Raw genomic sequence first — 25,228 nt, forward strand, 5'->3', positions numbered from 1 at the left:
ATAATAAAAGCTACACTTTAGCAGTGAAAAAAAAAATCTGAATATCTATCATGATACGTCCTCAATCTTGATTCATTATCAAATTACCAATTTACACTATTTTAAAACTACTTTTTAAAAATCTTAATATCAATACCTTCAAAACCTCAATTTTTACTTTATTTATACGATGATAATCAACAGGGTCACACTCTTAAATACAATTCAATTTTTTAAAATTGCTCGTAAAACAACCTCTATAACTAAAACCTTCACTACCTCAAAATCACGAAAACGTTATAAATATAATCACCTTAACTTAAACGATGAAAATCAACAGGGCCACAAAACTCTATATAGCATTTCAATTGCTTTAAACCACTAATAAATAAAAACCTCAAATATTGATGACATTTAAAATTTAATCACATACGATAAAATACGATGAAAAGGAACAATGTCACACTTCTCTCAATTTTAAACTTTTCACTCAGGAACCACTTTTTCATAGTAAGGTTCATACTACTCCTAATGATAGGTCGTCAATCTTGAAACTTTTTCAAATTACCAATTTTTTCTTATTTTGAAACTACTCATAAACACCTCGAAAACCTCAAAATTTAGATGACATTATGAATTTATTTGCTTTCAAATATATTTTTTTAACTAAAAAATTAACCTTTATTTTTCTGTTTCATTGAACCGATGAAAATTGGGATAAGGGTCACACTTCTCACGCTTTTACGAATTAAACTAAGGCCACACTTTTTCATAGTTAGGTTCAAACACTATAGCAGTGAAAAAAATATCTGAATATCTATCATGATTTGTCGTCATACTTTCGTCAAATTACTAATTCATTCTATTTTAAAATGACTCATAAAAACCTCTATTTATACTCTTCAAAATTTCGATTAATTTGCTTAGACAATGAAAAAGAACAGGGTCACACTTCAATTATATTATAGACATGATGAATTTCTGTACTTTCAAATATACTTATAATTAAGGAATTAAAATACTCATTTATGCCGTGAAGAAGGGGATTAGGGTCACACTTTTCTCTATCAATTTTAACTAAAGACAAAGTTTCTTATATTTCGGTGCATACTACACTTAATTTTAAATCAATAAGAAAAGCTACACTTTAGCAGTGAAAAAAAAAATCGGAATATCTATCATGATACGTCCTCAATCTTGATTCATTATCAAATTACCAATTTACACTATTTTAAAACTACTTTTTAAAAATCTTAATATCAATACCTTCAAAACCTCAATTTTTACTTTATTTATACGATGATAATCAACAGGGTCACACTCTTAAATACAATTCAATTTTTTAAAATTGCTCGTAAAACAACCTCTATAACTAAAACCTTCACTACCTCAAAATCACGAAAACGTTATAAATATAATCACCTTAACTTAAACGATGAAAATCAACAGGGCCACAAAACTCTATATAGCATTTCAATTGCTTTAAACCACTAATAAATAAAAACCTCAAATATTGATGACATTTAAAATTTAATCACATACGATAAAATACGATGAAAAGGAACAATGTCACACTTCTCTCAATTTTAAACTTTTCACTCAGGAACCACTTTTTCATAGTAAGGTTCATACTACTCCTAATGATAGGTCGTCAATCTTGAAACTTTTTCAAATTACCAATTTTTTCTTATTTTGAAACTACTCATAAACACCTCGAAAACCTCAAAATTTAGATGACATTATGAATTTATTTGCTTTCAAATATATTTATAACTAAAAAATTAACCTTTACTTTTCTTATTCATTTAACCGATGAAAATTGGGATAAGGGTCACACTTCTCACGCTTTTACGATTTTAACTAAGGGCACAATTTTTCATAGTTAGGTTCAAACACTATAGCAGTGAAAAAAATATCTGAATATCTATCATGATTTGTCGTCATACTTTCGTCAAATTACTAATTCATTCTATTTTAAAATGACTCATAAAAACCTCTATTTATACTCTTCAAAATTTCGATTAATTTGCTTAGACAATGAAAAAGAACATGGTCACACTTTAATTATATTATAGACCTGATGAATTTCTGTACTTTCAAATATACTTATAATTAAGGAATTAAAATACTCATTTATGCCGTGAAGATGGGGATTAGGGTCACACTTTTCTCTATCAATTTTAACTAAAGACAAAGTTTCTTATATTTCGGTGCATACTACACTTAATTTTAAATCAATAATAAAAGCTACACTTTAGCAGTGAAAAAAAAAATCTGAATATCTATCATGATACGTCCTCAATCTTGATTCATTATCAAATTACCAATTTACACTATTTTAAAACTACTCTTAAAAAATCTTAATATCAATACCTTCAAAATCTCAATTTTTCGTTGGCTTTATAAATTAATGACGTTTACTTTGCTTATACGATGATAATCAACAGGGTCACACTCTTAAATACAATTCAATTTTTTAAAATTGCTCGTAAAACAACCTCTATAACTAAAATCTTCACTACCTCAAAATCACGAAGACGTTATAAATATAATCACCTTAACTTAAACGATGAAAATCAACAGGGCCACACAACTCTATATAGCATTTCAATTGCTTTAAACCACTAATAAATAAAAACCTCAAATATTGATGACATTTAAAATTTAATCACATACGATGAAAATACGATGATACGAAGAAAAGGAACAGGGTCACACTTCTCTCAATTTTAAATTTTTCACTCAGGAAACACTTTTTCATAGTAAGGTTCATACTACTCCTAATGATAGGTCGTCAATCTTGAAACTTTTTCAAATTACCAATTTTTTCTTATTTTGAAACTACTCATAAACACCTCAAAAACCTCAAAATTTAGATGACATTATGAATTTATTTGCTTTCAAATATATTTATAACTAAAAAATTAACCTTTATTTTTCTTATTCATTTAACCGATGAAAATTGGGATAAGGGTCACACTTCTCACGCTTTTACGATTTTAACTAAGGGCACACTTTTTCATAGTTAGGTTCAAACACTATAGCAGTGAAAAAAATATCTGAATATCTATCATGATTTGTCGTCATACTTTCGTCAAATTACTAATTCATTCTATTTTAAAATGACTCATAAAAACCTCTATTTATACTCTTCAAAATTTCGATTAATTTGCTTAGACAATGAAAAAGAACAGGGTCACACTTCAATTATATTATAGACATGATGAATTTCTGTACTTTCAAATATACTTATAATTAAGGAATTAAAATACTCATTTATGCCGTGAAGAAGGGGATTAGGGTCACACTTTTCTCTATCAATTTTAACTAAAGACAAAGTTTCTTATATTTCGGTGCATACTACACTTAATTTTAAATCAATAATAAAAGCTACACTTTAGCAGTGAAAAAAAAAATCTGAATATCTATCATGATACGTCCTCAATCTTGATTCATTATCAAATTACCAATTTACACTATTTTAAAACTACTCATTAAAAATCTTAATATCAATACCTTCAAAACCTTAATTTTTCGTTGGCTTTATAAATTAATGACGTTTACTTTGCTTATACGATGGTAATCAACAGGGTCACACTCTTAAATACAATTCAATTTTTTTAAATTGCTCGTACAACAACCTCTATAACTAAAACCTTCACTACCTCAAAATCACGAAGACGTTATAAATATAATCACCTTAACTTAAACGATGAAAATCAACGGGGCCACACAACTCTATATAGCATTTCAATTGCTTTAAACCACTAATAAATAAAAACCTCAAATATTGATGACATTTAAAATTTAATCACATACGATGAGAATACGATGAAAAGAAACAAGGTCACACTTCTCTCAATTTTAAACTTTTCACTCAGGAAACACTTTTTCATAGTAAGGTTCATACTACTCCTAATGATAGGTCGTTAATCTTGAAACTTTTTTAAATTACCAATTTTTTCTTACTTTGAAACTACTCATAAACACCTCGAAAACCTCAAAATTTAGATGACATTATGAATTTATTTGCTTTCAAATATATTTATAACTAAAAAATTAACCTTTACTTTTCTTATTCATTTAACCGATGAAAATTGGGATAAGGGTCACACTTCTCACGCTTTTACGATTTTAACTAAGGGCACACTTTTTCATAGTTAGGTTCAAACACTATAGCAGTGAAAAAAATATCTGAATATCTATCATGATTTGTCGTCATACTTTCGTCAAATTACTAATTCATTCTATTTTAAAATGACTCATAAAAACCTCTATTTATACTCTTCATAATTTCGATTAATTTGCTTAGACAATGAAAAAGAACAGGGTCACACTTCAATTATATTATAGACATGATGAATTTCTGTACTTTCAAATATACTTATAATTAAGGAATTAAAATACTCATTTATGCCGTGAAGATGGGGATTAGGGTCACACTTTTCTCTATCAATTTTAACTAAAGACAAAGTTTCTTATATTTCGGTGCATACTACACTTAATTTTAAATCAATAATAAAAGCTACACTTTAGCAGTGAAAAAAAAAATCGGAATATCTATCATGATACGTCCTCAATCTTGATTCATTATCAAATTACCAATTTACACTATTTTAAAACTACTCTTTAAAAATCTTAATATCAATACCTTCAAAACCTCAATTTTTCGTTGGCTTTATAAATTAATGACGTTTACTTTGCTTATACGATGATAATCAACAGGGTCACACTCTTAAATACAATTCAATTTTTTTTAAATTACTCGTAAAACAACCTTTATAACTAAAACCTTCACTACCTCAAAATCACGAAGACGTTATAAATATAATCACCTTAACTTAAACGATGAAAATCAACAGGGCCACACAACTCTATATAGCATTTCAATTGGTTTAAACCTCTAATAAATAAAAACCTCAAATATTGATGACATTTAAAATTTAATCACATACGATGAAAAAACGATGACACGAAGAAAAGGAACAGGGTCACACTTCTCTCAATTTTAAACTTTTCACTGAGGGAAACACTTTTTCATAGTAAGGTTCATACTACTCCTAATGATAGGTCGTTAATCTTGAAACTTTTTTAAATTACCAATTTTTTCTTATTTTGAAACTACTCATAAACACCTCGAAAACCTCAAAATTTAGATGACATTATGAATTTATTTGCTTTCAAATATATTTATAACTAAAAAATTAACCATTATTTTTCTTATTCATTTAACCGATGAAAATTGGGATAAGGGTCACACTTCTCACGCTTTTACGATTTTAACTAACGCCACACTTTTTCATAGTTAGGTTCAAACACTATAGCAGTGAAAAAAATATCTGAATATCTATCATGATTTGTCGTCATACTTTCGTCAAATTACTAATTCATTCTATTTTAAAATGACTCATAAAAACCTCTATTTATACTCTTCAAAATTTCGATTAATTTGCTTAGACAATGAAAAAGAACAAGGTCACACTTCAATTATATTATAGACATGATGAATTTCTGTACTTTCAAATATACTTATAATTAAGGAATTAAAATACTCATTTATGCCGTGAAGAAGGGGATTAGGGTCACACTTTTCTCTATCAATTTTAACTAAAGACAAAGTTTCTTATATTTCGGTGCATACTACACTTAATTTTAAATCAATAATAAAAGCTACACTTTAGCAGTGAAAAAAAAAATCTGAATATCTATCACGATACGTCCTCAATCTTGATTCATTATCAAATTACCAATTTACACTATTTTAAAACTACTCTTTAAAAATCTTAATATCAATACCTTCAAAACCTTAATTTTTCGTTGGCTTTATAAATTAATGACGTTTACTTTGCTTATACGATGATAATCAACAGGGTCACACTCTTAAATACAATTCAATTTTTTTAAATTGCTCGTAAAACAACCTCTATAACTAAAACCTTCACTACCTCAAAATCACGAAGACGTTATAAATATAATCACCTTAACTTAAACGATGAAAATCAACAGGGCCACACAACTCTATATAGCATTTCAATTGCTTTAAACCACTAATAAATAAAAACCTCAAATATTGATGACATTTAAAATTTAATCACATACGATGAAAATACGATGATACGAAGAAAAGGAACAGGGTTACACTTCTCTCAATTTTAAATTTTTCACTCAGGAAACACTTTTTCATAGTAAGGTTCATACTACTCCTAATGATAGGTCGTCAATCTTGAAACTTTTTCAAATTACCAATTTTTTCTTATTTTGAAACTACTCATAAACACCTCAAAAACCTCAAAATTTAGATGACATTATGAATTTATTTGCTTTCAAATATATTTATAACTAAAAAATTAACCTTTATTTTTCTTATTCATTTAACCGATGAAAATTGGGATAAGGGTCACACTTCTCACGCTTTTACGATTTTAACTAAGGGCACACTTTTTCATAGTTAGGTTCAAACACTATAGCAGTGAAAAAAATATCTGAATATCTATCATGATTTGTCGTCATACTTTCGTCAAATTACTAATTCATTCTATTTTAAAATGACTCATAAAAACCTCTATTTATACTCTTCAAAATTTCGATTAATTTGCTTAGACAATGAAAAAGAACAGGGTCACACTTCAATTATATTATAGACATGATGAATTTCTGTACTTTCAAATATACTTATAATTAAGGAATTAAAATACTCATTTATGCCGTGAAGAAGGGGATTAGGGTCACACTTTTCTCTATCAATTTTAACTAAAGACAAAGTTTCTTATATTTCGGTGCATACTACACTTAATTTTAAATCAATAATAAAAGCTACACTTTAGCAGTGAAAAAAAAAATCTGAATATCTATCATGATACGTCCTCAATCTTGATTCATTATCAAATTACCAATTTACACTATTTTAAAACTACTCATTAAAAATCTTAATATCAATACCTTCAAAACCTTAATTTTTCGTTGGCTTTATAAATTAATGACGTTTACTTTGCTTATACGATGGTAATCAACAGGGTCACACTCTTAAATACAATTCAATTTTTTTAAATTGCTCGTACAACAACCTCTATAACTAAAACCTTCACTACCTCAAAATCACGAAGACGTTATAAATATAATCACCTTAACTTAAACGATGAAAATCAACGGGGCCACACAACTCTATATAGCATTTCAATTGCTTTAAACCACTAATAAATAAAAACCTCAAATATTGATGACATTTAAAATTTAATCACATACGATGAGAATACGATGAAAAGAAACAAGGTCACACTTCTCTCAGTTTTAAACTTTTCACTCAGGAAACACTTTTTCATAGTAAGGTTCATACTACTCCTAATGATAGGTCGTTAATCTTGAAACTTTTTTAAATTACCAATTTTTTCTTACTTTGAAACTACTCATAAACACCTCGAAAACCTCAAAATTTAGATGACATTATGAATTTATTTGCTTTCAAATATATTTATAACTAAAAAATTAACCTTTACTTTTCTTATTCATTTAACCGATGAAAATTGGGATAAGGGTCACACTTCTCACGCTTTTACGATTTTAACTAAGGGCACACTTTTTCATAGTTAGGTTCAAACACTATAGCAGTGAAAAAAATATCTGAATATCTATCATGATTTGTCGTCATACTTTCGTCAAATTACTAATTCATTCTATTTTAAAATGACTCATAAAAACCTCTATTTATACTCTTCATAATTTCGATTAATTTGCTTAGACAATGAAAAAGAACAGGGTCACACTTCAATTATATTATAGACATGATGAATTTCTGTACTTTCAAATATACTTATAATTAAGGAATTAAAATACTCATTTATGCCGTGAAGATGGGGATTAGGGTCACACTTTTCTCTATCAATTTTAACTAAAGACAAAGTTTCTTATATTTCGGTGCATACTACACTTAATTTTAAATCAATAATAAAAGCTACACTTTAGCAGTGAAAAAAAAAATCGGAATATCTATCATGATACGTCCTCAATCTTGATTCATTATCAAATTACCAATTTACACTATTTTAAAACTACTCTTTAAAAATCTTAATATCAATACCTTCAAAACCTCAATTTTTCGTTGGCTTTATAAATTAATGACGTTTACTTTGCTTATACGATGATAATCAACAGGGTCACACTCTTAAATACAATTCAATTTTTTTTAAATTACTCGTAAAACAACCTTTATAACTAAAACCTTCACTACCTCAAAATCACGAAGACGTTATAAATATAATCACCTTAACTTAAACGATGAAAATCAACAGGGCCACACAACTCTATATAGCATTTCAATTGCTTTAAACCTCTAATAAATAAAAACCTCAAATATTGATGACATTTAAAATTTAATCACATACGATGAAAAAACGATGACACGAAGAAAAGGAACAGGGTCACACTTCTCTCAATTTTAAACTTTTCACTGAGGGAAACACTTTTTCATAGTAAGGTTCATACTACTCCTAATGATAGGTCGTTAATCTTGAAACTTTTTTAAATTACCAATTTTTTCTTATTTTGAAACTACTCATAAACACCTCGAAAACCTCAAAATTTAGATGACATTATGAATTTATTTGCTTTCAAATATATTTATAACTAAAAAATTAACCATTATTTTTCTTATTCATTTAACCGATGAAAATTGGGATAAGGGTCACACTTCTCACGCTTTTACGATTTTAACTAACGCCACACTTTTTCATAGTTAGGTTCAAACACTATAGCAGTGAAAAAAATATCTGAATATCTATCATGATTTGTCGTCATACTTTCGTCAAATTACTAATTCATTCTATTTTAAAATGACTCATAAAAACCTCTATTTATACTCTTCAAAATTTCGATTAATTTGCTTAGACAATGAAAAAGAACAAGGTCACACTTCAATTATATTATAGACATGATGAATTTCTGTACTTTCAAATATACTTATAATTAAGGAATTAAAATACTCATTTATGCCGTGAAGAAGGGGATTAGGGTCACACTTTTCTCTATCAATTTTAACTAAAGACAAAGTTTCTTATATTTCGGTGCATACTACACTTAATTTTAAATCAATAATAAAAGCTACACTTTAGCAGTGAAAAAAAAAATCTGAATATCTATCACGATACGTCCTCAATCTTGATTCATTATCAAATTACCAATTTACACTATTTTAAAACTACTCTTTAAAAATCTTAATATCAATACCTTCAAAACCTTAATTTTTCGTTGGCTTTATAAATTAATGACGTTTACTTTGCTTATACGATGATAATCAACAGGGTCACACTCTTAAATACAATTCAATTTTTTTAAATTGCTCGTAAAACAACCTCTATAACTAAAACCTTCACTACCTCAAAATCACGAAGACGTTATAAATATAATCACCTTAACTTAAACGATGAAAATCAACAGGGCCACACAACTCTATATAGCATTTCAATTGCTTTAAACCACTAATAAATAAAAACCTCAAATATTGATGACATTTAAAATTTAATCACATACGATGAAAATACGATGATACGAAGAAAAGGAACAGGGTTACACTTCTCTCAATTTTAAATTTTTCACTCAGGAAACACTTTTTCATAGTAAGGTTCATACTACTCCTAATGATAGGTCGTCAATCTTGAAACTTTTTCAAATTACCAATTTTTTCTTATTTTGAAACTACTCATAAACACCTCAAAAACCTCAAAATTTAGATGACATTATGAATTTATTTGCTTTCAAATATATTTATAACTAAAAAATTAACCTTTATTTTTCTTATTCATTTAACCGATGAAAATTGGGATAAGGGTCACACTTCTCACGCTTTTACGATTTTAACTAAGGACACAATTTTTCATAGTTAGGTTCAAACACTATAGCAGTGAAAAAAATATCTGAATATCTATCATGATTTGTCGTCATACTTTCGTCAAATTACTAATTCATTCTATTTTAAAATGACTCATAAAAACCTCTATTTATACTCTTCAAAATTTCGATTAATTTGCTTAGACAATGAAAAAGAACAGGGTCACACTTCAATTATATTATAGACATGATGAATTTCTGTACTTTCAAATATACTTATAATTAAGGAATTAAAATACTCATTTATGCCGTGAAGAAGGGGATTAGGGTCACACTTTTCTCTATCAATTTAAACTAAAGACAAAGTTTCTTATATTTCGGTGCATACTACACTTAATTTTAAATCAATAATAAAAGCTACACTTTAGCAGTGAAAAAAAAAATCTGAATATCTATCATGATACGTCCTCAATCTTGATTCATTATCAAATTACCAATTTACACTATTTTAAAACTACTCATTAAAAATCTTAATATCAATACCTTCAAAACCTTAATTTTTCGTTGGCTTTATAAATTAATGACGTTTACTTTACTTATACGATGGTAATCAACAGGGTCACACTCTTAAATACAATTCAATTTTTTTAAATTGCTCGTAAAACAACCTCTATAATTAAAACCTTCACTACCTCAAAATCACGAAGACGTTATAAATATAATCACCTTAACTTAAACGATGAGAATCAACAGGGCCACACAACTCTATATAGCATTTCAATTGCTTTAAACCACTAATAAATAAAAACCTCAAATATTGATGACATTTAAAATTTAATCACATACGATGAGAATACGATGAAAAGAAACAAGGTCACACTTCTCTCAATTTTAAACTTTTCACTCAGGAAACACTTTTTCATAGTAAGGTTCATACTACTCCTAATGATAGGTCGTTAATCTTGAAACTTTTTTAAATTACCAATTTTTTCTTACTTTGAAACTACTCATAAACACCTCGAAAACCTCAAAATTTAGATGACATTATGAATTTATTTGCTTTCAAATATATTTATAACTAAAAAATTAACCTTTACTTTTCTTATTCATTTAACCGATGAAAATTGGGATAAGGGTCACACTTCTCACGCTTTTACGATTTTAACTAAGGGCACACTTTTTCATAGTTAGGTTCAAACACTATAGCAGTGAAAAAAATATCTGAATATCTATCATGATTTGTCGTCATACTTTCGTCAAATTACTAATTCATTCTATTTTAAAATGACTCATAAAAACCTCTATTTATACTCTTCATAATTTCGATTAATTTGCTTAGACAATGAAAAAGAACAGGGTCACACTTCAATTATATTATAGACATGATGAATTTCTGTACTTTCAAATATACTTATAATTAAGGAATTAAAATACTCATTTATGCCGTGAAGAAGGGGATTAGGGTCACACTTTTCTCTATCAATTTTAACTAAAGACAAAGTTTCTTATATTTAGGTGCATACTACACTTAATTTTAAATCAATAATAAAAGCTACACTTTAGCAGTGAAAAACAAATCGGAATATCTATCATGATACGTCCTCAATCTTGATTCATTATCAAATTACCAATTTACACTATTTTAAAACAACTCTTTAAAAATCTTAATATCAATACCTTCAAAACCTCCATTTTTCGTTAGCTTTAAAAATTAATGACGTTTACTTTGTTTATACGATGATAATCAACAGGGTCACACTCTTAAATACAATTATATTTTTTAAAATTGCTCGTAAAACAACCTCTATAACTAAAACCTTCACTACCTCAAAATCACGAAGACGTTATAATATAATCACCTTAACTTAAACGATGAAAATCAACAGGGCCACACAACTCTATATAGCATTTCAAGTGCTTTAAACCACTAATAAATAAAAACCTCAAATATAGATGACATTTAAAATATAGTCACATACGATGATACGATTTTATACGATGGAAAGGAACAGGGTCACACTTCTCTCAATTTTAAACTTTTCACTCAGGAAACACTTTTTCATAGTAAGGTTCATACTACTCCTAATGATAGGTCGTCAATCTTGAAACTTTTTCAAATTACCAATTTTTTCTTATTTTGAAACAACTCATAAACACCTCGAAAACCTCAAAATTTAGATGACATTATGAATTTATTTGCTTTCAAATATATTTATAACTAAACAATTAACCTTTATTTTTCTTATTCATTTAACCGATGAAAATTGGGATAAGGGTCACACTTCTCACGCTTTTACGATTTTAACTAAGGGCACACTTTTTCATAGTTAGGTTCAAACACTATAGCAGTGAAAAAAATATCTGAATATCTATCATGATTTGTCATCATACTTTCGTCAAATTACTAATTCATTCTATTTTAAAATGACTCATAAAAACCTCTATTTATACTCTTCAAAATTTCGATTAATTTGCTTAGACAATGAAAAAGAACAGGGTCACACTTCAATTATATTATAGACATGATGAAATTCTGTACTTTCAAATATACTTATAATTAAGGAATTAAAATACTCATTTATGCCGTGAAGAAGGGGATTAGGGTCACACTTTTCTCTATCAATTTTAACTAAAGACAAAGTTTCTTATATTTCGGTGCATACTACACTTAATTTTAAATCAATAAGAAAAGCTACACTTTAGCAGTGAAAAAAAAATCGGAATATCTATCATGATACGTCCTCAATCTTGATTCATTATCAAATTACCAATTTACACTATTTTAAAACTACTCTTTAAAAATCTTAATATCAATACCTTCAAAACCTCCATTTTTCGTTAGCTTTAAAAATTAATGACGTTTACTTTGTTTATACGATGATAATCAACAGGGTCACACTCTTAAATACAATTCAATTTTTTAAAATTGCTCGTAAAACAACCTCTATAACTATAATCTTCACTACCTCAAAATCACGAAGACGTTATAATATAATCACCTTAACTTAAACGATGAAAATCAACAGGGTCACACAACTCTATATAGCATTTCAATTGCTTTAAACCACTTAATAAAAAAAAGCTCAAATATAGATGACATTTAAAATTTAATCACATACGATGATACGATTTTATACGATGAAAAGGAACAGGGTCACACTTCTCTCAATTTTAAACTTTTCACTCAGGAAACACTTTTTCATAGTAAGGTTCATACTACTCCTAATGATAGGTCGTCAATCTTGAAACTTTTTCAAATTACCAATTTTTTCTTATTTTGAAACTACTCATAAACACCTCAAAAACCTCAAAATTTAGATGACATTATGAATTTATTTGCTTTCAAATATATTTATAACTAAAAAATTAACCTTTATTTTTCTTATTCATTTAACCGACGAAAATTGGGATAAGGGTCACACTTCTCACGCTTTTACGATTTTAACTAAGGGCACACTTTTTCATAGTTAGGTTCAAACACTATAGCAGTGAAAAAAATATCTGAATATCTATCATGATTTGTCGTCATACTTTCGTCAAATTACTAATTCATTCTATTTTAAAATGACTCATAAAAACCTCTATTTATACTCTTCAAAATTTCGATTAATTTGCTTAGACAATGAAAAAGAACAGGGTCACACTTCAATTATATTATAGACATGATGAACTTCTGAACTTTCAAATATACTTATAATTAAGGAATTAAAATACTCATTTATGCCGTGAAGAAGGGGATTAGAGTCACACTTTTCTCTATCAATTTTAACTAAAGACAAAGTTTCTTATATTTCGGTGCATACTACACTTAATTTTAAATCAATAATAAAAGCTACACTTTAGCAGTGAAAAAAAAATCGGAATATCTATCATGATAAGTCCTCAATCTTGATTCATTATCAAATTACCAATTTACACTATTTTAAAACTACTCTTTAAAAATCTTAATATCAATACCTTCAAAACCTCAATTTTTCGTTGGCTTTAAAAATTAATGACGTTTACTTTGCTTATACGATGATAATCAACAGAATCACACTCTTAAATACAATTATATTTTTTAAAATTGCTCGTAAAACAACCTCTATAACTAAAACCTTCACTACCTCAAAATCACGAAGACGTTATAATATAATCACCTTAACTTAAACGATGAAAATCAACAGGGCCACACAACTCTATATAGCATTTCAATTGCTTTAAACCACTAATAAATAAAAACCTCAAATATTGATGACATTTAAAATTTAATCACATACGATGATACGAAGAAAAGGAACACGGTCACACTTCTCTCAATTTTAAACTTTTCACTCAGGAAACACTTTATTATAGTAAGGTTCATACTACTCCTAATGATAGGTCGTTAATCTTGAAACTTTTTTAAATTACCAATTTTTTCTTATTTTGAAACTACTCATAAACACCTCGAAAACCTCAAAATTTAGATGACATTATGAATTTATTTGCTTTCAAATATATTTATAACTAAAAAATTAACCTTTATTTTTCTTATTCATTTAACCGATGAAAATTGGGATAAGGGTCACACTTCTCACGCTTTTACGATTTTAACTAAGGGCACACTTTTTCATAGTTAGGTTCAAACACTATAGCAGTGAAAAAAATATCTGAATATCTATCATGATTTGTCGTCATACTTTCGTCAATTTACTAATTCATTCTATTTTAAAATGACTCATAAAAATCTCTATTTATACTCTTCAAAATTTCGATTAATTTGTTTAGACAATGAAAAAGAACAGGGTCACATTTCAATTATATTATAGACATGATGAATTTCTGTACTTTCTAATATACTTATATTTAAGGAATTAAAATACTCATTTATGCCGTGAAGAAGGGGATTAGGGTCACACTTTTCTCTATCAATTTTAACTAAAGACAAAGTTTCTTATATTTCGGTGCATACTACACTTAATTTTAAATCAATAATAAAAGCTACACTTTAGCAGTGAAAAAAAATCTAAAATAAGAATAACAGGTCGCATTCATTAACTCACTCAATTTTCGAAATCTACTTACCCATAACAAATGCTTTTTAACTTTTGCGGAGACCATTACCATTGATTTTGACCATTTTTAAGTTTTCTTTAAAAGATTAGTTTATTCATAGTTATTTCAAAGACTAGTTAAAAGTTCTCTAAATTTTAGTGGTTATCCAAATTACTGTGAACTAGTTCCACAAACTTGAAATATCCATGAACTTACAATTACAAAGATACTTACAATTTTTAGAACTTAATCAATTTACTTTCACTTAAACGTTGTATATGGGGATTAGGGTCTCACTTTACCAAGGTCACCCTTGTATCCCCAACATCAGCTACACTTTAGCAGCATACTACGAAATTTGAATAATTATCAATGATCTCAATTCACTAACAAGCTACTGTATTTTAAAACCACAAGAACAAACGCAGTATAATTATATTCAAAATTCAAACATTCTAATGTTGTGTGAAGGTGGAAATTTCTTAACGATAATCACACAACTTTGTAGCATGTACTGCTTATACAAGCAACGCTTTTTCGGTGAAATTATATTTCGTAAAGAATATCAGAAGATTCGTGATTTTACGTTGCCAAGTTTAATATCTTGATCAAATTAAATATTATAATACCATTAAGTAAAACTATAAATACCTTCAAACTTTTATTTTGGCTATCTCGAGAATGTTTAAAACTAAGGAATTCATTTATTCCAGTTTTGCTTCAAATGTGGAGAAAATGTATTGTTTAATTAAATTTCGCTGACGAATTATCAATTTACTAATTTATGCAAATTTGGATAACCTCTCTGTAAAAATCTTGAAAAGTCTCTTAAAAATTATGACACGAATTTAATCTTCCAAAAAAAACTTAGTATTTAAGAATTTTGAACATCTTGCATTCATTCGTACGATTTAATAAGGGTTTATGATCACAAATCTCTGAATTTAAAATTTTCAGGTAAACTTCTCACTAAGGTAACTCTTTCTTAATGATAGGTAACTATTTCAAAAAAAGCTCTCCTTCACAGTGGAATTATATTTTAAATAAGAATATCAGAAGATTTATCATTGTTCCTTGTCAAGCTGGCTTACATTAAAATATTACTAAATTTTCGAAATCTACTGCCAAAATATCCATTGCTAAGACTTTCAATTGATCTTTGACTTCATCAATTTGAACTATTTCAAGGCTACTTTAAAAATAAAGAATTCTTTTTTATATTGTCTAGTTAATAATTTCCTGAAATTTTGAAAAGCTTTCTTTAAATTATATTCTGTAGCAATATTAACACTAACTTAAAAGTACCAATCACATTATGAATTTAACTATTTTCAAAGATACTTTTAATTTAAGTACTTATTCATTTCGATCTTTCATTTATACAATGAAAAGGTAGAACAGGGTCACGATTCAATTTAATAATTTTATTGGGCACACTTTCAAATAGCTAGATTCATACTACTGCATTTCATTTTACAGAAGAAACACTTCAGCAGGGGGTAATTTAATTCGTTGACAATCAAAATACTTAATTACACACTTCAAAACCACTAAAAATCTGAATTTACTCAATATTAGAAAACACTCATAACATATGTCTTATAATTGCTTTCACCTTAAACTGGTTCAATGCAAGGCTTTTTAAATTTAATTTATTGTTTGCATACCAAGGTGAGTTTCTCATAGATAGGGTAACAACGAATTTTCTAACTAACAAAAGCAAAACATATCGGTACTCATTTCAATCTTCAAAATCTTAAAATTATATAATATTAATTAATAAAATTATATTATTACGATGAAAAGGTATAGAGGGCCACACAACTCCTACTTTTTCCTAAAGTCTAACTTTCTAATCAATTAGGTCACAACTTTTAGTTATTTCTAACAAAAGAACACTTTCACAAAGCATAGTTTTTAGAAAACATCTAATAATCTTAGCATAAAGTTACTAAGCCAAATTAATAAAAACCACAAAATTGTGGTGAATATTTAAAAAAATAAATATTCAATCACGAAATAATGGTAAAAGCCACTCTCATATCACAATTTTAATGGATAGTGAAACACTAGTTAATTTCTTTTCATAAACAAATGCCACACTTTCATAGAGAAATATTTGAAACAAAAATATCAGAACACTTATTATTTGTTAGGCAAGATAAGCGGTATTACCAACTTACACAATAAATGGAATTAACAAGATGAAGTCATTAGGGTTAACTCAATTTGGAACTTACAATGAAAGGTCACCCTTAAAAACCTTAAGACTAAATCATAAGACTTATCATTTGATCTCAAAATTCACTATTAGTGAAAAATTTTATATACACTTGGTTCAACTCTAAACATATTTTTTTTAATGGTTAAGAGGAAGTTTTAAGTTTCGAGACAAATCTAATTAGCATCACTCACTTATAATATTTTAAAGATTCTTATAATTACCTATTTACTATGAATTAATTACTTATTTACTATGAATTGATTCCATCTTATTATCATTGTATCAACTTTTGTTAACTCAATTTTATTAAAACCTAAGAAATATTTAGATTTATTAAAACCAGGTTATCCACATAATACAATATGTAGTTATTTTGATAAATTTGATCTTCTCTGTTCGGGCTAATGCCTTACATTAACTTATTCAATTTCTTAATTTGTCTTACATGGCAATAATCTTACTTAGGTGGAATAATACAGAACAGTTTTAAATAGAAGAAAAAATTGTAATACCATTCAACCCTCACGAAAGCCTTTCATGTAATATATTACTAATATATTTCGAATTTGGATAAACTAACTCAAATATTAAGACATATCGTGAGAGCTCAATTTTAAATTACTACCTACCTTTCAACCTTCATTTTAAGCAGTGAATAAGGGGACCTACACCACTACCACAAGTCTTAAAATCAAATTAGATGTAAATTGACCAAATTCACTGCTTACTTAAGATGATTAATTTACAAAGACACAATTATTAATAAAATAAATCAGATTTTATTAATCTTATTTACAAGATTTATTTACGCTAGTTATTTGTAACTAGGATATCACAGTATAACTACATTTAAATCCTTGCACAATGATAATGTAAACAAAACCGTTGGTAGTCATTTTTAATCATACTCTAATTTTAACAACCATTTTTAATTGTAACAAAGTTGCGGAAGTCCAATATGTATATTGAAGTTTTCAAACGTATAGTTCAGTTCACGATAAACATGAAGTTGGCGAGCAAATTTAAAGACATAAGGCACTTCGGACGAGTAAAACTGTTAAGAGGGTCACACACAAATGGATGATTCGACAAATGGAAGGATGAAGTTTAATAGCACATAGTCCAAGTAGGACCTTCACGGATAATGATGAAAAGATATCTTGTAACACTAACCAGAAAGAAATGAGCTACGGATTTTCTTGAACTTTGGGGATGAATATTCACTGTAATTGAATGGATTTCATTAAACTATTTTGAGAATGAATACCTGCCAGGTAATTTTATAAGTTATGTCTTTTTAATTAATTTGATAAAATGCATAAAACAAAACTTTAGACTAAATTATGCAGATAATTAAAAATAACTTTACAAAATTTAATTCTGAATTGGAGTTTTAAAAATGTTAATTTTTGATACTTAGTTGCTGACACTTTGATAGAGTTGACGTAAGCCGAAGTTGATAAAATCAATCACTCAGAACTAAGTTGAAGTTGATTTTTTGGGTATTCTTTGAGGACTTTCCAACAAGACAGCTGGCTCACGAGACAATTCATTAAAGGATAACTGGCAGAGAAAGATACAATATAACTGGCCCAAATGTAGAGTTACCCAGATTATAAGCAGCTGCTGACAGAACCCTGCAAATAGCATTTGTTTTCTAACACCAATACAATTCTAGGGAAAAATTCAGGTATTAGAGAAAGCTTTTGAACATAATACGTTAAAAATAAATGGAATGCAAGTAGCATTATTAATAATAGCTAAATTTTTTATTTCTTAGATTAAAAAGCAATGTATTAAAAAATTTTAATGACATGAATTTTATTTAAAGATCAGCTACTCTAGCTTAAGATCTCTTTCTTAGTTTTCAAGTTAAAAGCATAAATCTACAGTATTTTTCTAAAGAAAAAAATCAGAATTTTAAACTGATATACCACTTGAGAACCTTTCTTTCAGCCTTTTTCTCTCAGCTACTCCATGAACTATATAAGGTTGATGAATTTATGATCTGACAATAAACTTAATTTTCCAAATAAACACCTGGTATGTTAATGATTTATGGTTTCTTAAATAACCTAAAAAGGAAAAATTTTTGAATCTCTCATTGAAAGAATTAAAAAACTTGAAAGGAAAATAAGAAAATTTATACTGATTTTTAGCCTAGGTCAGTCTTAATAGGAAACTTCTGATGTAGTAACGTCTTATAAAGCGAGAAAAGATATCCTCTTCTACCACTCAAGAAATTGAAATGATACGAACGCAATTAAGTTTACTCTTGTAATCAAGGATCTAGGAGGAAAGCCTGAAAATATTCTTCACAAAAGAGCATATCGACAAGGGGTTAGATAACAAAAATTGTACCAGTTTTCTTTTAATGAAAAATTATGGACAAAGTAAAACAGTTAACACAAAAATCTCAAACTGAAATTAATCAAAATAGTTTAATAGACCAATTTTAATCAACTATTAAAGATGAGCAAGGATAAAACAGGATCAGCTTATGCAGCACAAGATCCTAAATCATTTAACATATCAAATCAATATTAACCTAAGACATAAACATGATCAAAAATTTTAAAAATATACCACAGGTCAAATTTCTTGATGAGTTTTCATTCTCCTATTCCTGTTTCCAGCATTACCAATAAGAATCATAATAGACTTAATTTCATTTATCTCTAAAGCAATTTTCATTGTAACCTAAAGGAAGGGGAAAATTGCTGGTAACTAAGGTTTAATAAAATTTATATGATATAAAGGGTAAAAGAAAGCAGATACTCCATATCAGCAAAACCCCAACTATCAGAAGTAGATGCTCCTTTCCGAAGGACTCAAATCATGGATAACAGTGAGATTTAACTGCAGGACATGACGAAGGTACCTCTTGTTCGCACTCGGACAGTACAGTTAGAACTTTTGAGGCACATCAAGTAAGGGGATATGGAAGCAAACAAGGACTGCATTCAGACGCAAGATGCCTGCAAATAATTTAGCTAACACAACATATCGACATTGGTTAATTCAATTAATGTAGTAGATACTAATAGTATCTCTAGAAAATTTTAAATGGTTCACTTATTTATTAGAAAGAGTAGATATCAGTACAAAGCTTAATAAACATTTCATAATAATGCAATATGAAGAAAACTTATGTATTAACTATATGTAATTGAGAGATAGCTAAACAAGCCAAGTATCTCTGATAGCTGTCAGCACAAACATCAGTTAAATGCTAGATTATAAATATTTAATTGCATATTAAATAGAAACATTTTAATAAAAAGATTGGCAAATGATGCACCTAATATTTTTAAACTATGCCAAAGAAACTTATTACATTAAAAAACAAAATTTTACTATAATTTACATGTAATGTATACCACATGATGAGTCCTTTAAATTTCTTTCTCCCCCACCACAATCCAGCAATTAAGATTCAAACTTAATTCTTGTAACATATCCTTCAACATTAGTTATGTTTGCGAGCGGTTTTTAAAATTACCACGAACACCTAAATAAAAATTTATAACAATCAGTTTTAAATCTTAACACAAGAAACTAAAAATTGAATAAAATATGCTAAATACTCCTTAGTAACCACATTTCCATAGCAAATTCCTTGCCGATAGACATTTGAAATTAAATATCGTTCCAGTAGACCAATATTTCAGCAGTTAGATTTCATAAGAATCAAAACAGCATCTACAGCTATGTTGTAGTTACAACCAGACTGCCATTATTTTCATTTTAACAGTTGTATAACTAGACTCAACTTCAACTAACCTGCAAAATGATAATATTAACAAGAGGGGCAGTCATCCCAAAAGTCGCAAATGAATGGAATTTATCAAAGTAAAGTTTATAATACTGTTTACTTGACATCTTGATCTTTAATTTCTCCTTTATTTTTTGTTTCAGAGCTTAAAGACTGCATGCTTAGAAAAGGCATTTTCTTAATTTTCTGTAAAAATATTTACAAGAAGGAAACGAAGCAAAAAGCATTTCAATTTTTAGAACAGATGGCATTATGGATAATTCTTGTACATATTTTTCATAGCATAAGTTCTATCTCTTGAAGAGTAAACATACCCATAGAATATTTTAACCTTTCTCAAATACAAGGAAGAATAAGAGATATTCAACATTTCAGAGGATAGGGAACTATTTCATTTCACACTCAGTTAAAAGAGATTATCAGCGGCACTTCATACTTTATTGGTGCTTCATATTTGTTACTTCTGCAAAATTAAAGTGATTATGGGGATAAACCCCAGAAAAACAAAATATACGTTTAAAAATGAAAAATCATTAAAAATCACTCATTTTAAAAACACATAACTTATAACCCACAATTAAATGAAATGAAAACGCTACGTTATTGAAATATATACACGTCCACAAAAGAATAAGGCATGTTAAAATACTATAACTACAATTAAATTACCATGTAATAATAAGCAAACGAAGAAAATGTAAACAGAAAAGTTGATGAATAAAACCACAAATTTTATCACGCATTACATACCAACAACGGAAATATTGATACACAAAAATGGGACAGTGGCTCAGTATGCAACACCTCCATACTTTTTATTCAGCTGTTTTACGGTAACCAAATGACAGATAACGGTCTTACGTCAGGCATTTATCTCTATTCAGACAGGGAAGTATAAAACCAGACTTATTGAAAACTGAAAATAGACTGTGGAAGAATATTTTTGCAGCCTAAATATACTGCAGTTAACAAATATATCATTTCTTAATTATAGCAGTATACAAAATAGCACACATTTTTATAGTTTAACAAAAGGAATAAAATCTGAATCTCAATTTTAGAAAAAATCATAATTTACAAAATATCACCGATTTTTTTCTCCTTCACTCCATAATTGACTCTTATAAAGGAAAATTCAAATCAATACAGCGCTGGTGTTGGTGTTACTCTGATCATATTTATCAGCATTGATCCACAATAACGCCCACTTAAAATATCAGTCTTACACCTAAACAAGAGTGCAAATTTTTTTTAAAAAAATACGTGTTTCTAAGAATATATTGATAAAATTGATTAAACAAAAATTTAAATATATTTCATCAAACCAATTCATTGTAAAGTTTTTGGCATTTCCATCCATTTGCATAGGAGGGAGGGGGATCCACATTTCTAAGCTATTATACTTCGTAATACAACCAAATTTCAAGAAATCATAACCTAGTTTAATCTGTAAATATTATTCATTGTAAGTAATTGTGCATTCTATTATCGTAGCAAAAAAAAGAATAAAAATTTTACAAACGATACTAGTTCACCATAACAAACATTGAACCAAAGCGACGTAAGTGCGCACTGCATATTTCACAATCGGGTGCATTAGAAATTGTAAACAGCATATCTATTAAGGTGTAAACATTTTAGCAAGAACACAAGTAGAAATCTGTAAAAACGAAAACGTTTCAGCATTGTGCAAGATCTAGGTAAAATAAATAAAAAGGAACTTATTCCAAGCTATAACTAATAACGCTCAATATTAAATGGAGCACTAAGGAACATTAAATGAAAACATAAACATGCTTAGCAATTACAGTTCATTTGCAATACAATAGTATTCAAGTACATTCTATTTATTACAATAAAGGTAGAAAAACTTTTTAAAAACTAGTGAATTTTATAAATCATTTCTTGACTAAGACTATGGTGCTCCGAAATAATTAATCAGGGCAAGGATAGAGTTAGGAGTTGATGCATAAACAAAACATCAAAATAAGTAAGCCATGCTATATTACAGCATTCGACCATTAAGAATAATCTATCAATAAGTTAAAATTCTATAGCTTGACTAACCTTAATTTAATTTTCTTCACAAGAAATAAAATTTTCTACTTACCCCAACCTATACCAATACTTACCCGATGCGACAGACACAAATCAGTCGCTAAGGAATAATACTCGTTCCATACAAAGTGACATGAAGTAAACAACTCTTATTAATCCAAACAGCAACCCTGGCACTTTTATAGACTAAAAAAGACTTCCCTCTGTATTCTTAAGCAAAAAGCTGCAAATAGTTCGATACTATTACTATGATTATTCATTTAATATTTGCTTTCATATCTGATCACGAAGCATCAAATCACTTTTTTAATTATATTTGATAAGTAATTTAACTTTTTTATGCCTATAATGATGTTATATTATCCTAAATTTAAAGGAAATAAAAAACAAGATTATTTGCAGCGTAAACATAAAATTGAGCAGGAGTAAACTGGCTACTACGTAGTTGTCAGGGTCTCGCAATGAAAAATACGCATGCGCAATGAGTTTCCTATGCATCTAGAAACATCTTTTCTCTACTGCATAACGTAATATTGAATCGATCGTTTACATCAGAAATATACATTTTTTCTTTCTATTAAATATATGCATTTAATTGATATTATAACTAAGTTAAAATTTTAATGTCAATAAGAAAGCTAAGGAAAAAAGTTTTTTTTCCTTTAAATTTTTCATTTTAAATAAAAAAAAATTTATAATATTAAGTTTTATTAATTAAAAGAATAAACACAAAACAAATAATTTCTAAAACAAATAATTCTGATTCATAATTTATAATGCATAATTCTAATTCATAATTTTTGTTTCCTAATAAATGTTAATAGTTTTTATTTTTATATAAATTATTAAAAAGCAGAAACATATTTAGATTATTAAAACTCTACATAAAAATATAAGATGATGAAAATTATCAAACATTTTCACATGCATAACTTCCAGAAATTCTTGTAAAACTATGTAGTTCTTTTTTGACATTTTATTTCATTTCTAAAATAGATTGTTTGAAATAATGGCATTTATTTTTACAAAAAAATAATAACATATATGAGTTATAAAAATAAAGGAAAATGTCAGGATATAGAAGTTTTTTAATTTGTTATCACAGATAAGTATATGAAGCATATACTTATCTGTATATGCTTGTTTCTAAATGTTCTAACGAAACATATAGAAACAAGCATGTTTCTAAAGAAAAAAAATGTATAAGTACTATTTATTTATTGAAGGGTAAATTAATGAACAAAAAAATTATATTTCCAGCATTAATTGTATTAAAATGTAATTTTTGAATGAAAATTTAGTTTTTAATTTAAAGTAGAATTAATGATTGGGAAAAAAATTATTTGCCTCTTTTAAAAACATTTAAATCACACCTGCTTTGAATATATTTTTTTTTTAAATCTTATTATCTTAAACAATTTGAAACTTAGAAATATTTCGACAGTTTTTCGGACTTAGCAATATTTTTAAACTTTTTGAACTTTGAAATATTTTGGAAATATTTCGACAGTTTTTCGGACTCAGCAATATTTTTAAACTTTTTGAACTTTGAAATATTTTGAAGTACTTAGAAATTTTCGTGATTTTTTCGGACTTAGCAGGATTTTTAAACTATCTAAACTTTGAAATATTTTGAAGTTGTTTGTACTTAGAAATATTTTGACATATTTTCGGACTTAGCAATATTTTTAAACAATTTGAACTTATAAAATATTGTTAAGTCAGAAAAAATCTCGAAATATTTCAAACAACAACTTTAAAATAATTTGAAGTTGTTTGTACTTAGAAAGATTTCGGCATTTTTTCGGACTCAGCAATATTTTTAAACTATTAGAACTTTGAAATATTTTGAAGTTGTTTATGCTTAGAAATATTTCGAGATTTTTTTCACACTTAACAATATTATTTAACTACAACTTTAAAATATCTTGAAGTTGTTTGTACTTTGAAATATTTCGACAGTTTTTCAGACTTAGCAATATTTTTAAACTATAAGAACTTTGAAATATTTCGAAGTTGTTTGCACATAGAAATATTTCGACATTTTTTCGGACTTAGCTATAATTTAAAAAATTTTGAAGTTGTTTGCAACTTAGAAATATTTCGACATTTTTTCAGACATAGCTATATTTTTGAAATATTTTGAAGTTGTTTGTACTTAGAAATATTTTAACATATTTTCGGACTTAGCAATATTTTTAAACAATTTGAACTTATAAAATATTATTAAGTCAGAAAAAATCTCGAAATATTTCTAACAACAACTTTTAAATAATTTGAAGTTGTTTGTACTTGGAAAGATTTCGACATTTTTTCGGACTCAGCAATATTTTTAAACTGTCTGAACTTTGAAATAT

At 27.5% G+C, this 25,228-nt stretch overlaps 1 long non-coding RNA gene across 1 annotated transcript in view; it reads right to left on the reverse strand.

Annotated features, from left to right (window-relative positions):
- Nucleotides 1-23,474, reverse strand: part of LOC147806075 (uncharacterized) — a 163,039-nt gene extending 139,565 nt beyond the window's left edge. Inside the window, exon 1 of the long non-coding RNA XR_015428705.1 lies at nt 1-23,474. This exon is cut by the window's left edge and continues 37,292 nt beyond it. This is a non-coding gene — a long non-coding RNA (uncharacterized LOC147806075).
- Nucleotides 23,475-25,228: the final 1,754 nt, after the last annotated feature.

The sequence above is a fragment of the Parasteatoda tepidariorum genome, chromosome 8 (assembly GCF_982258835.1).
Source record: "Parasteatoda tepidariorum strain Cologne lab strain chromosome 8, Ptep-v5.0, whole genome shotgun sequence".
In the NCBI taxonomy this organism is placed as follows: domain Eukaryota; kingdom Metazoa; phylum Arthropoda; class Arachnida; order Araneae; family Theridiidae; genus Parasteatoda; species Parasteatoda tepidariorum.